The sequence below is a fragment of the Eumetopias jubatus genome, unplaced genomic scaffold, assembly GCF_037043125.1.
Source record: "Eumetopias jubatus isolate StellerSeaLion01/CBP00866 unplaced genomic scaffold, mEumJub1_p1.0 scaffold_1, whole genome shotgun sequence".
Taxonomy (NCBI): Eukaryota; Metazoa; Chordata; class Mammalia; order Carnivora; family Otariidae; genus Eumetopias; species Eumetopias jubatus.
Window position 1 is genome coordinate 56149850 of NW_028274807.1, and position 11681 is coordinate 56161530.

Below are 11681 nucleotides of genomic sequence, written 5' to 3' on the forward strand. Positions count from 1 at the left end.
GCACCTGGGTGGCTCAGTCAGTTAAGTGTCTGACTCTTGGTTTCAGCTCAGGTCATGATCTCTGAGTCGTGAGCTCAAGCCCCTGTGGGGCTCTGAGCTCAGTGAGGAGTGGCCAGGAGATTCTCTCCTCCTTCTCCCTCTCCCTCCTTCCTGCCCCTCCCCGCACTCATGCCGGCAAGCTCCCTAAAATAAATAAGTGAAATCTTAAAAAAGGAAAGAGCATAAAACTCTTTGAGACAAGGCTTGTGGTTAGCAGCCTTATTCTTGGCTAAAATGCTTCTTTTCTAGGGCTAGGTTCAAATATCCTATACCTGAGCTTAGGGGGTTCTGCAGGCTGTTTCCATACACTCCATGCCAAGCTCAGCAATAAGGACCATTGCATTTTTGGTTCCCAAAGTATAGTCCAAAGTATAGTTCAAATACAGCTCTTCCTCTCTAAATCCTATATTGTTTTTCCTATGGCATGCTCTGCACCTGCTCCTGAACCCTCATAATTTAGGGAATTTGAAACAAAATAATACAAAAATGAATAGCATTGTCTAAACAGCATTTCTAAACTGCATCCCATGGAAAACTACTTCTTCTCTTTATAGCTGTTATGCTTAAAATGTTTATCAAATTAGTGCAGGAGACATTGGATCAAATTAATGTAAAGAGATTGCTTTATGGTAGTGTAACTTCTATCTTTTGGTATAGTAATATTATGTTAGAAATCTCCAAGAGGAGAAAATAGCGATCATTTCCTGAAATTTCATGACCGCCAAATCCTTTTTGTAAAACCAAACTTAACTAGCATTACACAGAATCCTCTTCGGGACTCCCTAAAATAGGATGATTGCATAATTTTGAAATATAAGAATAATTGTACCTTTCTAAGGAACACATATGGTCTGTTACCTTGCTACTCAAAATCTGGTCTGAGGGCCAGAACTGAGCAAGTCTCAAGGTGACTCCTATGCCTGGTAAGCCTGGGGCACTCTTCTGTAAACCCAGGCTATTATTTATTGATGAGATTTTAATTTGTGGGGAGTAAAAGTGTTTCCTTGGGGTACATCTGCTAAACCTATTTATATAAGATGCTTTATTCTGAGGAAAGAGATGTTTATATAACTTTCCTCCTTTTTTCTCATCTTCAGGGAACTCACCCCAATGCACCAACTCACTCACTTATTCACTCAGAGACTAAAACACTCATTTGGAGCTAGAATATAGTGAAAAATGGATCCAAGCTGAGATTTCTTCCTTCTGGAGATGAGAAGAAAAAGTGACCCACAAGAGCATCACAGAAGGCTGGGTTGAGGAACAACTTTATCAAGTAAGTGAGATAATTTCTGGATTTTAATAGACTAGATAACCAACATTTTTTTTAAAGACACAGGTGATTGGTAGATGAATATGGTATGTTTTAATACACAAGGTTCTGCCAGTGGTAGATAGTTGGCTAGATACCAACAAGCCAAAATGATATCAGGAAGGCTGACCCGAATAAAAGAAACCAGAAATTATCTTTTATGAATTTATACATTTATTTAAAATTATAGAACATCAGCCAGCGGAGTTTAACAGCTGTTTATATCACACTGGGAGAATGGCTCGTTGGCTAGTCATTTAGTCCATTGACAATACAAACTTTCACTATATGTACTTTAAAACGATACCTAGTGAGCCATAAACAGATATGTACTTGCAACATGATTTGCCTGCAGTATATCCAAATGAATGCAGTGCTTTAATTACATGTGGCACAAAAGTTATTTTTTAAAAGAGGTCATCTTCAAAAATTGCCAAAACTTTCCAGTTTCTATGTTGAACAGTTCTGCACTGCAGTATCTTATATGCCCTAATTTTCCTCTCTAGGCTGAGCTGGCACTGTGTAAATGATTTATGGTGACAAATAGTAAAATATATAATTTCTGCATATGATGTTTACTAGTTGGTATTAAAATCTAATAGAGAAGAGAGACACCTCGGTGACTCAGTTGGTGAAGTGTCCCAGTCTTGATTTCGGCTCAGGGCATGATCCCAGGGTCGTGAGATTGAGTCCCATGTTGGGCTCGCACTCAGCATGGAGTAAGCTTGTCTGTCTCCCTCTGCTCCCCTCCCCACCCCAACCACTCGCACTCTCTCTCAAATAAATAAATAAATAAAATCTATAAAATTGAATAGAGAAGGGCAGGACCATCTTCAGTAAAATTTGATTCACCAAAAATCCAAAGATAAAATACTGGTTGCTAAACTGACTTCAGCCAGTGTTTTTGAAATATATTCAATTATACCATTCTGTAACTCAGCTCGTACGCTAGCTAATGCTTTTCTACAGAATGGAAATAATAGCTACCATAGGAGCCCAGTGGCTATGAGGATTTCTGTTTGGCATGAAGTGTGTTTGAGGGTGAGATATCTTTGTCAGCTTCTCCCTACTCTATTTCTGCTGCAGAACATGAGCAGTAAGTGCTGTGAACCATCCTATTTTGCTGCCCTGTAAACAGGGAACTGATACTGTCATTCAACCGTGAGAGAAGCAAGAAAAGAAAGAGGAACAGTTACCAGCATTGCTATCTGATACTTTTCTTTATCTTGAGATTTGCCTCTGGGGATGTCCAATAAGTCTACTTCTTACTGGTTGATATTTGAATGAGCCACCGACTTCTCCTTTCTCTTAAGTGTTTTAGTCAGAATTGATTCAGAGGGACAGAAGGGGCTTTTGAAATGTGCAATCTAAATAATGTGGCTCTTCAGATGATTATTATGCATAAGTGTGTACATTTGTATTTAAGGGGTATGTTAGGTCAGTGACAAGGGGTGAAAACAAGAATATAATCTGATAGCAACTCAGAAAATATTTAATGTCACTTATTATTCCTCACCTTCTTTAGTTCCCATAAGAAAAATGAAAATTATGGCATTCACACCAGTCCTAATGAGGACTGAGGTCAAGACAAACATGTATTTTCTGAGAACTTGAAATACAGTACATGAGCTGACAGCTTTCTCTGGAGAAAAATTCCTTCTTGGAAGTTGAAAATTCAATGAGTGATGCATTTTGACTTTTTGAAATGGTGAGTTATAAAAATCAAGGCTCTTTACCAACTTTTTTAACCAAGTTGGACTGCTTCCCAGTGTATTCTCCCTGTTGGAAGAGCAGGGGAGGCCATTTCTACCTATGTGCTCTCTAGATTCCAGAATATTCCCTATGACCTGGCAACATCTGCTCTTGCATTGCTGGAATGGCATTTTCTGGGTCATCTAATGTGCCCCTTCAAATTTGCTGAAATGTCAGCTCTTTGTGGGGGCTTCTCCAGTGCAATTTTGCTTCCCTAGCCACCTTCTTGGGGAAATAGCTGGGCAATGTTGGCTTTATCCAAATGTGTCAAATTGAATATTGAATCAGCAAGGTCTGTAAATGTTTATTATTGAATTCCAGCAGATCTCACAGGATTTGATTCTATAGCCAGGGTAAGGATACCTCACCCTCTTTACTTAGATTGAGCATGGAGAATTTTATGTCACTGTATAATATGAACCAGAAGATGGTTGTGCACACCAGATCAAGTCATGGCCCCTTGAAATAGCTTATTTTTTCCTGATGAAATGTACTACATTTTCTGGGATTGCTGCATCTTTCTCCCTCCCAGTGGGGAGAAGAATGTCCGGCAGCGTCATAAAACTCCTGCATAGCAAAAACAGAGCCTCTTTCTGGTTCACGATCGGTTTGACATTGTCATTGTTTGCTTGCTCTGCTCTGAAAATATCTTCAATGTGGCAGAACTTTCCTATCCATATCAAAACTGTGAAGGGAGTTAGTAAAAAGTTCTTTGACAGAACAAATTATAGCAAATGTACAAAAAATCAGACTTCATTGTACTGTTGTTCTGTATGACAAATATTTCATCAGAAGCAAATATAGTTTTATTAAAAAGTTTCTTGAGAACTTACCCTGTTCCTAAGATTTTTTTTTTTTTTTTAATCAGTTACCACAATTTCCCCTGAATGTTGCTGGAAAAAGTGGAGAAGATGAGTCAGTGTATAAGGATACGCTCTCTTTCTTTCTGTGAATAAGGATAGCCTTTCTTTCTTTCTTTCTTTCTTTCCTTCTTTCTTTCTTTCTTTCTTTCTTTCTTTCTTTCTTTCTTTCTTTCTTTCTTTCTTTCTTTCTTTCTTTCTTTCTTTCTTTCTTTCTTTCTTTCTTTCTTTCTTTCTTTCTTTCTTTTCTTTCTTTCTTTCTTCTTTCTTCTCTTTCTTCCTTCCTTCCTTCCTTCCTTCCTTCCTTCCTTCCTTCCTTCCTTCCTTTCTTTCTTTCTTTCTTTCTTTCTTTCTTTCTTTCTTTCTTTCTTTCTTTCTTTCTTTCTTTCTTTCCTTCCTTCCTTCCTTCCTTCCTTCCTTCCTTTCTTCCTTTTTTCTCTTCCCTTCTCTTCTCTTCTCTTCTCTCTCTCCTCTCCTCTTCTCTTCTTTTTTTTTTTCTTTTTAGAGGCGGGGAGAGAGGGGCAGAGGGAGAGCAAGAAAGAATCTTAAGCAGGCTCCACGGGGCTCAATCTCATGACCCTAGGATCATGACCTGAGCCAAAATCAAGAGTCAGACGCTTAACCAACCGAGCCACCCAATGCCCAGCCACCTCTTTCTTAAGAGAGGCTTATGTGAGATCTTTTCCAGAATCACTAAAACAGAAGATTACCTTGCTTTACACAAGGTATTTTTGTTGTTGTTGTTGTTATTCATCTGCTAGTGGGCGGAACCAAAGAGCTTTGGAAGTGATTTGCAGTATGTTTTGGTGAATGACAAAACTCTTGTCTCTCTTTTCTCTCTTTTTCTCTGTCATAGTGACAAACATTTTGACACCATTCTTCAAATTATGGGAAATAAGCAGAAAGAGAAAACAGAGGCACTGTGACACTGTCAGATATCCTCTGGGCACTTCAAATTTTTGTTCTGCATGAAGGAATGTGTATTTATCTAATTTCACATTTGGATAGTAATCATTAATCCAGAATGAAAATGGATATTTTGCTTCTCAGGATTCCCCCTCCCTATTAAAGTAGCTAACCAAATAGCTTAATTTTTCATTACCTAAACAAAGAAAGGATACTTGGAAATTATTTCTTGTACATCTCATTTATCCACAAGCACCATAATTAGCCCACATGAAATATGAAGCTATTTACATACCTGACTAATAAAACTGCTTTTGATTACCCTATTTGACCTTGCTTCTGTTACTATTGATTTCCTACCACCTCTGGCATTTTTGTTTCTTGTGGCTGTAGCTACTATGCTGTTTTCAGGTCTTCTAGATTTATAATTATTCAAAATATCAAGGTAAACAGCTTTGGTGTTTCCTTTACATTATGAGAATATGCATAGCCAGATGGTGCACAATATATGCTAATAGCTACCTTTTTTGTGAGTCCTTAATGTTTCTTATATTATCACATTTATCTCTATACCAAATCCTTAAATTAATTCCTATTTTTCAAATGAATAGTATAATGTTTGCATAAAATCTGAGTTGAAAAGTGTTGTATATGGATTCAAACCCAGCTCAGCCACACATACTGTCTTTGCAGTCAGTTGGATTCTATTTAAGAAAGATCTGTGGGCCCAAAATGGCTCATTAACCTAAGTCCTAAAGGGACCATCCTGGTGTTTCTTATCTTGCCCCTACGCACCGCCACCTTGTGGCCTATAGTCAGGCTCCTTCTTCATTACTTGTTTCCATCTCCCCTATATGAAAATGTTTCTCAATCCTAAGACCTGCAAGAAGGATCTTCTTATTTAGATTTTCATTGTTCACTTCTCTTGGGACTCATCTCTCAACTTAAACAGTAATAACACAAATTTTAATTTGTGATACTATTCAGGTGACCTATATCTGCTTTTTTTTTCCCCCTATGGCCCTTATTCTTCATATATATTGTAGTTGCTGCTATACTTATGAGACTTTTCCTATCATATATTAAAGTCTTTGAGATGAGGGATTTAACCTTATATCTTGAACAGAGGAGTGCTACATTAATCTTTGTTTAACATGAAAATAAAAGCTGGTAAAAGAGATCAGCAACTGAGGACTGAGTCAGTCCTTGATCCATTTTTCTGAATTGAGCAGCTGTCTATACTCACTTTCTAAAGTCATATCTGCTCTGTGTTTTGAAGGAGAAAGATAAATGAATCTATCACAATTGTCAGTGAGATTCAAGACTATATGGGCAGTCAAATTCACATCACCTTCTTCTCCATGAGTGCTTCTTGTGATCTGCATTTAACTTCTGTTTAATATACTGGCATCTGTTGTTCTCCTCTTTGCAAACAAGAAGTTACTTCCCTTTCTCCTTACTTCCAACTCTTAATCCAAACCCTTTATATTCATTCAGAGGAAGTGAGAGTAACTTCACCTACTAAAGCTTCATGTTGGACATAAATACATTTCAATCGGATGTCTCTGCCACTGACATACCAAGGAAGCCTTTGGGTGCCTTTGAACTTTGAGGGTGAGGCAATTGCAGGGAGTGTCTCACTTACTTAGGGTGGCGGTACTTCAGACCAGCTGTCCGGTGACATATTCAGCTGAGGGTGGAGGTACCTTCTGTCTCCTGAACAACCTGCCCAGACAGTTATCCTTTTAAGCTTTGATGTAAAATGAATTCACAGGTCACCTTCAAATATACATGGTTAAGTGAATCTCTACCTCAATCACCATCATAAACCTCAACTGATAAATTTGTTAGATGCCATCTGAGGTGATAAAATAAAGCCTGTGCTTGTTCATACACCTGTGTGACCTGCTGTTAGTCACAATTCATTGCCGATAACTAATACAAAAGGGTTTTCTCTAATAAGGGAAAAAAGAAAGGAGTCTTTCCTGGGCTTAAGACTGTAGCTGCAAATACATTTGTGTACTATTTAAGAGAAATTGACTAATTCATTTCAACAACCATTTATTGAAAACCTAATGTAAGTCACACACTGCACTGGGATCTGGGGTCACGAGTTCCATGACTTGAAGGAATTCACTGTATAATTGCAGAAGTGATGGCTTCAACATTGAGGCTCTGGAGACAGCCCACTGAAGTCTCCTCACACTTTTTGCATGCCACGTGCCTCTCCACTGTCCTGTGTATTGTACTGTTCCCTTGGAAAGCTCTGGACTATCCCTGTTCCCTCTACCTCTTAAAATTCTAGAATTTATGAATTTACTCAACATGTATATATTAATCTAGTAACTAAACACAGGAAATAGAGAGCTGAGCAAACCAAGCATGGCTTTCTCTCTTAAAGAACTTTGGTTCTAGTGGGCGGAGACCTGTAATGAACTAACAAATAAATTAATAATTCAGTTTTAGATAGTGCTATGAAAAAATTTTAAGATATAATAGAAAGTAATTGAAGTGAGCTAAATTAGACAATATGATCAAGGAGGGTTCCTAGGAGGGTGACATTTGGGTTAAAACTTTGGCATTGAGAAGGAGCTGGGATGTGGAGATCTGGGATGAGAACTTTCTAGGCAGAAAGACCTTTGAGTCCAAAGGCCTGAGTCAAGAACCAAATTTAATTATCTGAGGGACAGAAAGATAGCCAGTGAAACTTAAAATATTAGGAAGTCATTCAGCAGAATGGAAAACAGGAGAAGAAAAATTCTGAGAGGTAACAAGAGCAGATCATCTAGAAACTTCTAAGCCATGGCAAAGATTATGGATTATAGGTGTCCTGGAATGCTACTGGATGCTTGTAAGTAGTGGACAGGTATGAAATGTTATATGTCTTAAAAATAGCACACTGGCTACTGTGTGAAGAATGGATTCTAGAGAGTTAAGAGCAGAAACAGTGGTGCCTGTTAAAAGGTTATTCTGAGAATTTGAGGATATAGTGGTGTTTACTTAAACAAGTGGGATCATGATTATGATGGAGAGAAGACCTGGTTGTCTTGTATACTGCATGAGCCCTTCCCTTGTTGCTTAGACACTCTCTTTTCTGATCTTCCACCAACATTTTGCCTGTATAAGACAATTTCATAATTTAATAACTACAATAAACAGTCCTGATTTTTTATTATTTACTAGTAATGGCACCACATGCTTTACAGACTTTTTATCTAACCTACACATAACACTGTGAGTGGACAGTATTTTTATCCCTATTTTTCAAAAGAGGAAGCTGAAATTCAGTGAGGTTAAGGAACTTGCAGCCAAGAAGTACTAGAAGTGAGGTATGAACCCAACTCTGTCTTAATATTATAGACTCCTAACTTCTATTTTATATTATCTTCTATTTTTCTTTCTGTTTTGCAAATTGTGTTAGACTTAGCTTTCTAATTATATGTGTCATGCCTTCTTGCTGGTAATACCAGACACATAGTTATGAGTTATAAATATTTATTAAATTTGCCAACATTGCTACACCCAAGAGATGTGTATCGCAGATCTGATAACTGAACTATCCTGGGCACTGTGAAGCCCTAGTTATAACTGTGGGGACACGAAATGTGAAATTGAGAAAGAGCAGGACTTGTGAAATTTAGAAGAGAATCGTAGGACTGGCCATGGCCATGGAGTTGCATGGAACCTCCAGAAACAGGCATTAAACTGGCTGAAGAGGAAACCATGACGAATGAATCAAAAGCCTGTAGGAGTTGACACACGCATGTGACTGGGCCATAGAGTTGTCTCCATGTGAATAACACCTGTATGTTTAGAAAGATTAGAGTGCTTGGTCCCATGCTGTTTTTTACCATCTTGAAATTCTTAATAATTTTCGATTAAGGGGCATCACATTTTCATTTCATGTTGGGCCCCACAAATTATGTTGCCTATTCTGCTAGGCAGCTCAAAGTAACCCCCCAAAAATGCAATAAAGATGCATTAGAATCTGCCAAAATCACCTCAGAATCCTCTTAATACAAACACCTAGAAATGATAGAATTAAAAATAAACAAAACCATAAATGCTTTTTCAAATATGGTTGAGTTTTCAAAAATCATCAAGTATTATATATTGAGAAGAAGCAAAACAAAACAAAACAAATCAGAACATCGAAGTCATTGAGACGGATTCACCTTACCAGGTATCAATATTTAAAGTAAATCTTTGGTAATTAAGTCAATGGAATTATCACAAGAAGATATAAACTGATAGATCCAAATAGAGCCCTACACACATATAAACACACTTCCTATACTTCAGCAGTAATAATGTAACTCTACAAGGAAAAGATAGATGACTCAGAAACTGCTACTGGGAAGTTAGTTATCCAAATTGGAAAAAACAAACAAATCTCTACCTTACACCATGCAATAAAAAAATGTATTTTGGTGGAGTAAGATCCTAAGGTGAAAGTTACACTTTAATATGTTAAAGAAAATAGAGGAGGCTATTTTTAAGACTTCTGGCCAGCTTTGGATATATCTATTTTAAAAAATAAATAAAACAAATGTAAGTTTTAAAACTTTCAAATTTGGCAGCATTAAAATTAAAAATTTCTCTTTAAAAATTATCTTAAACAAAATGAAATGACAAGCTAGTGACTGGGAGTTTTTACAACATATAACAATAACAACAAAAAAAAAGTACAGATTTCTTTCAAATAAACAATTTAGCAAATAAAACACTAAAGATTACAAATGTACATTCATAGGATTGGAAACAAAATACTCCAAGAAATGTTGCTTAGCCTCATTAGTAATAAGGTACCAATATAGATAAATCACAAAAACTTGAATTTTCACTTAAAATTAATTTGCAGAACAAGAGTACAGTATTAGGATAAAGCTTAAAAATTATAACTGTTTAAAACTGTATCACTGTGTAATGATTAAATGCACATATTATATATAGTAAAGGCAAAAAATTTGCCTGTGAGGTCCTCATCAAATCCATTTTTAGTCATTAAACAATGCTTGCAGGCACTAACAATGTGAAGGATACTAAGAACCTGTGAGGCACACAATCGTGGTAACATTCACCTCCTACTTTTGGGTGGGAGAGGACTTTGGGGAAGTAGACAGTGGATGGTGCAAGCTAGACTAGGCAGGAACAAGAATTGGTTAACTTTACTATGCCTCAGGCTTTAGCTACATGACTTATTAATATGATGATAATGATGATGATGATGATGATATTATATAACATATCAATAATATATAGATATTATTCCGATAATTTGTACTATCATAATATTAACAACATTAGGGTAAGGTGAATGTTATTTTGTCTAATTCCCTGAGAGAGAAATGAAATCTCAGTGTGGGTAAGTTACCCAAAGTCACAGGCTCAGTGATTAGCAGATCTAAGATACAAATCCCAGGTGTAGCTGCCTCTTAGTCTATGACCATTCCTGTAGTCTCACTGTCTTTTAAGAAACCGTATTATTTCTTATCTGATTCTAAGACAAGATGTACATTTAAAAAATGCATTGTTACTTCTATTGATCGTTTGTAATGCATGATCTCTAGACCTTTCATGTATCAAATGAAGCCTCCATGTATATATAGGTTGAATCCCATACATCACACTTAGAAGAAGATTCTCTTCACAGTATGTAAAATGTACTATTTAAAAATGGAGAAACATTGTATCATGGAAAACGATTTTTATTTACCCTCGGTTTTTGTTCAATCATTTCACTCTCTGAGTGTTTTGTTGTCATTTGGAAAAACAGAAAAATGATTACTTTGAGTATTTTATGACAATTGTTAGATTAGCAAATATTTATTGTTTCTTATGTGCTAGGTCCTATTCTAAGTGTTGTTGCTGCAGCAGCAAGCTAGAATCTGTGCCTTCACTCCCGTGGGGGAAAGAGAAGGGGAAAAAGGTAATAGAACTTCAAGTAGGGATGCTTGCCATGAAAAACAAGCAGGGAACAGAATAGTCAGGGACTGGGAAGGGCAGAGATGGTAAGGAAAGTAAATTTGCAGGTCCAGGTGATATGACTAATTGAAAGAAATTTCTCTCCGACTTGGCATTTATGTGATCAGCCAAGCTGTTTGCTTTGCTCCATTCATACTCAGGTTAATTATCTGGGAGAGATTCTTGACAGACATACGGTTGTGAATGTTTGCATTCATTTATTACTCTTATTTTCAAGAGGAAAATGAGGATTTAACTTGTCAGATGAAGAAAGGTTAAGTGGTGTAAGTTTTCATCTTTTTCAGAGGCATGTTTTTGTCTTGCTGTAGGTTCAGTACAAATGTGGAGAGCATTTCTGTGGATAATACAGAAAAGAAGTTTAGATCTGCCCTTGGAACCCAGATTTCTCAGTCGAAAAATCTGAGTCCCTTTTCTCTGAGACACAATGTGTAATTTCATGAAGGTTACTATAATTCTCATCTACCTCCTGGATGAAATTCTTGACATCAGCTTGAAGGTGCTCCTATAAGAGACTCACTATAGAAACATTCATTTCTTTTCAGTCTATTTAATTCCCTACTGTGACACTGGCTAGTTAAGTGACCTTGAGCAAATTACTTTCTCTCACAAAACTTCTGATTCTCCCTGACAAATTCCTTTTCTTCATCACTCAAATAGGTCTTGAAATCTCATCTCCCGCAGGAAGCAGTTCTAATAAATTAGAGAAGAAATGATTAATTCCAATATGTCACTTCCCTTGTGCTCTTCTTCTGTTCTATGTACCTACTAAATGCACTTATCCTCCCAGTTTATAGCTAATAAAAAGACATTTTGGCTTTAACTTCATT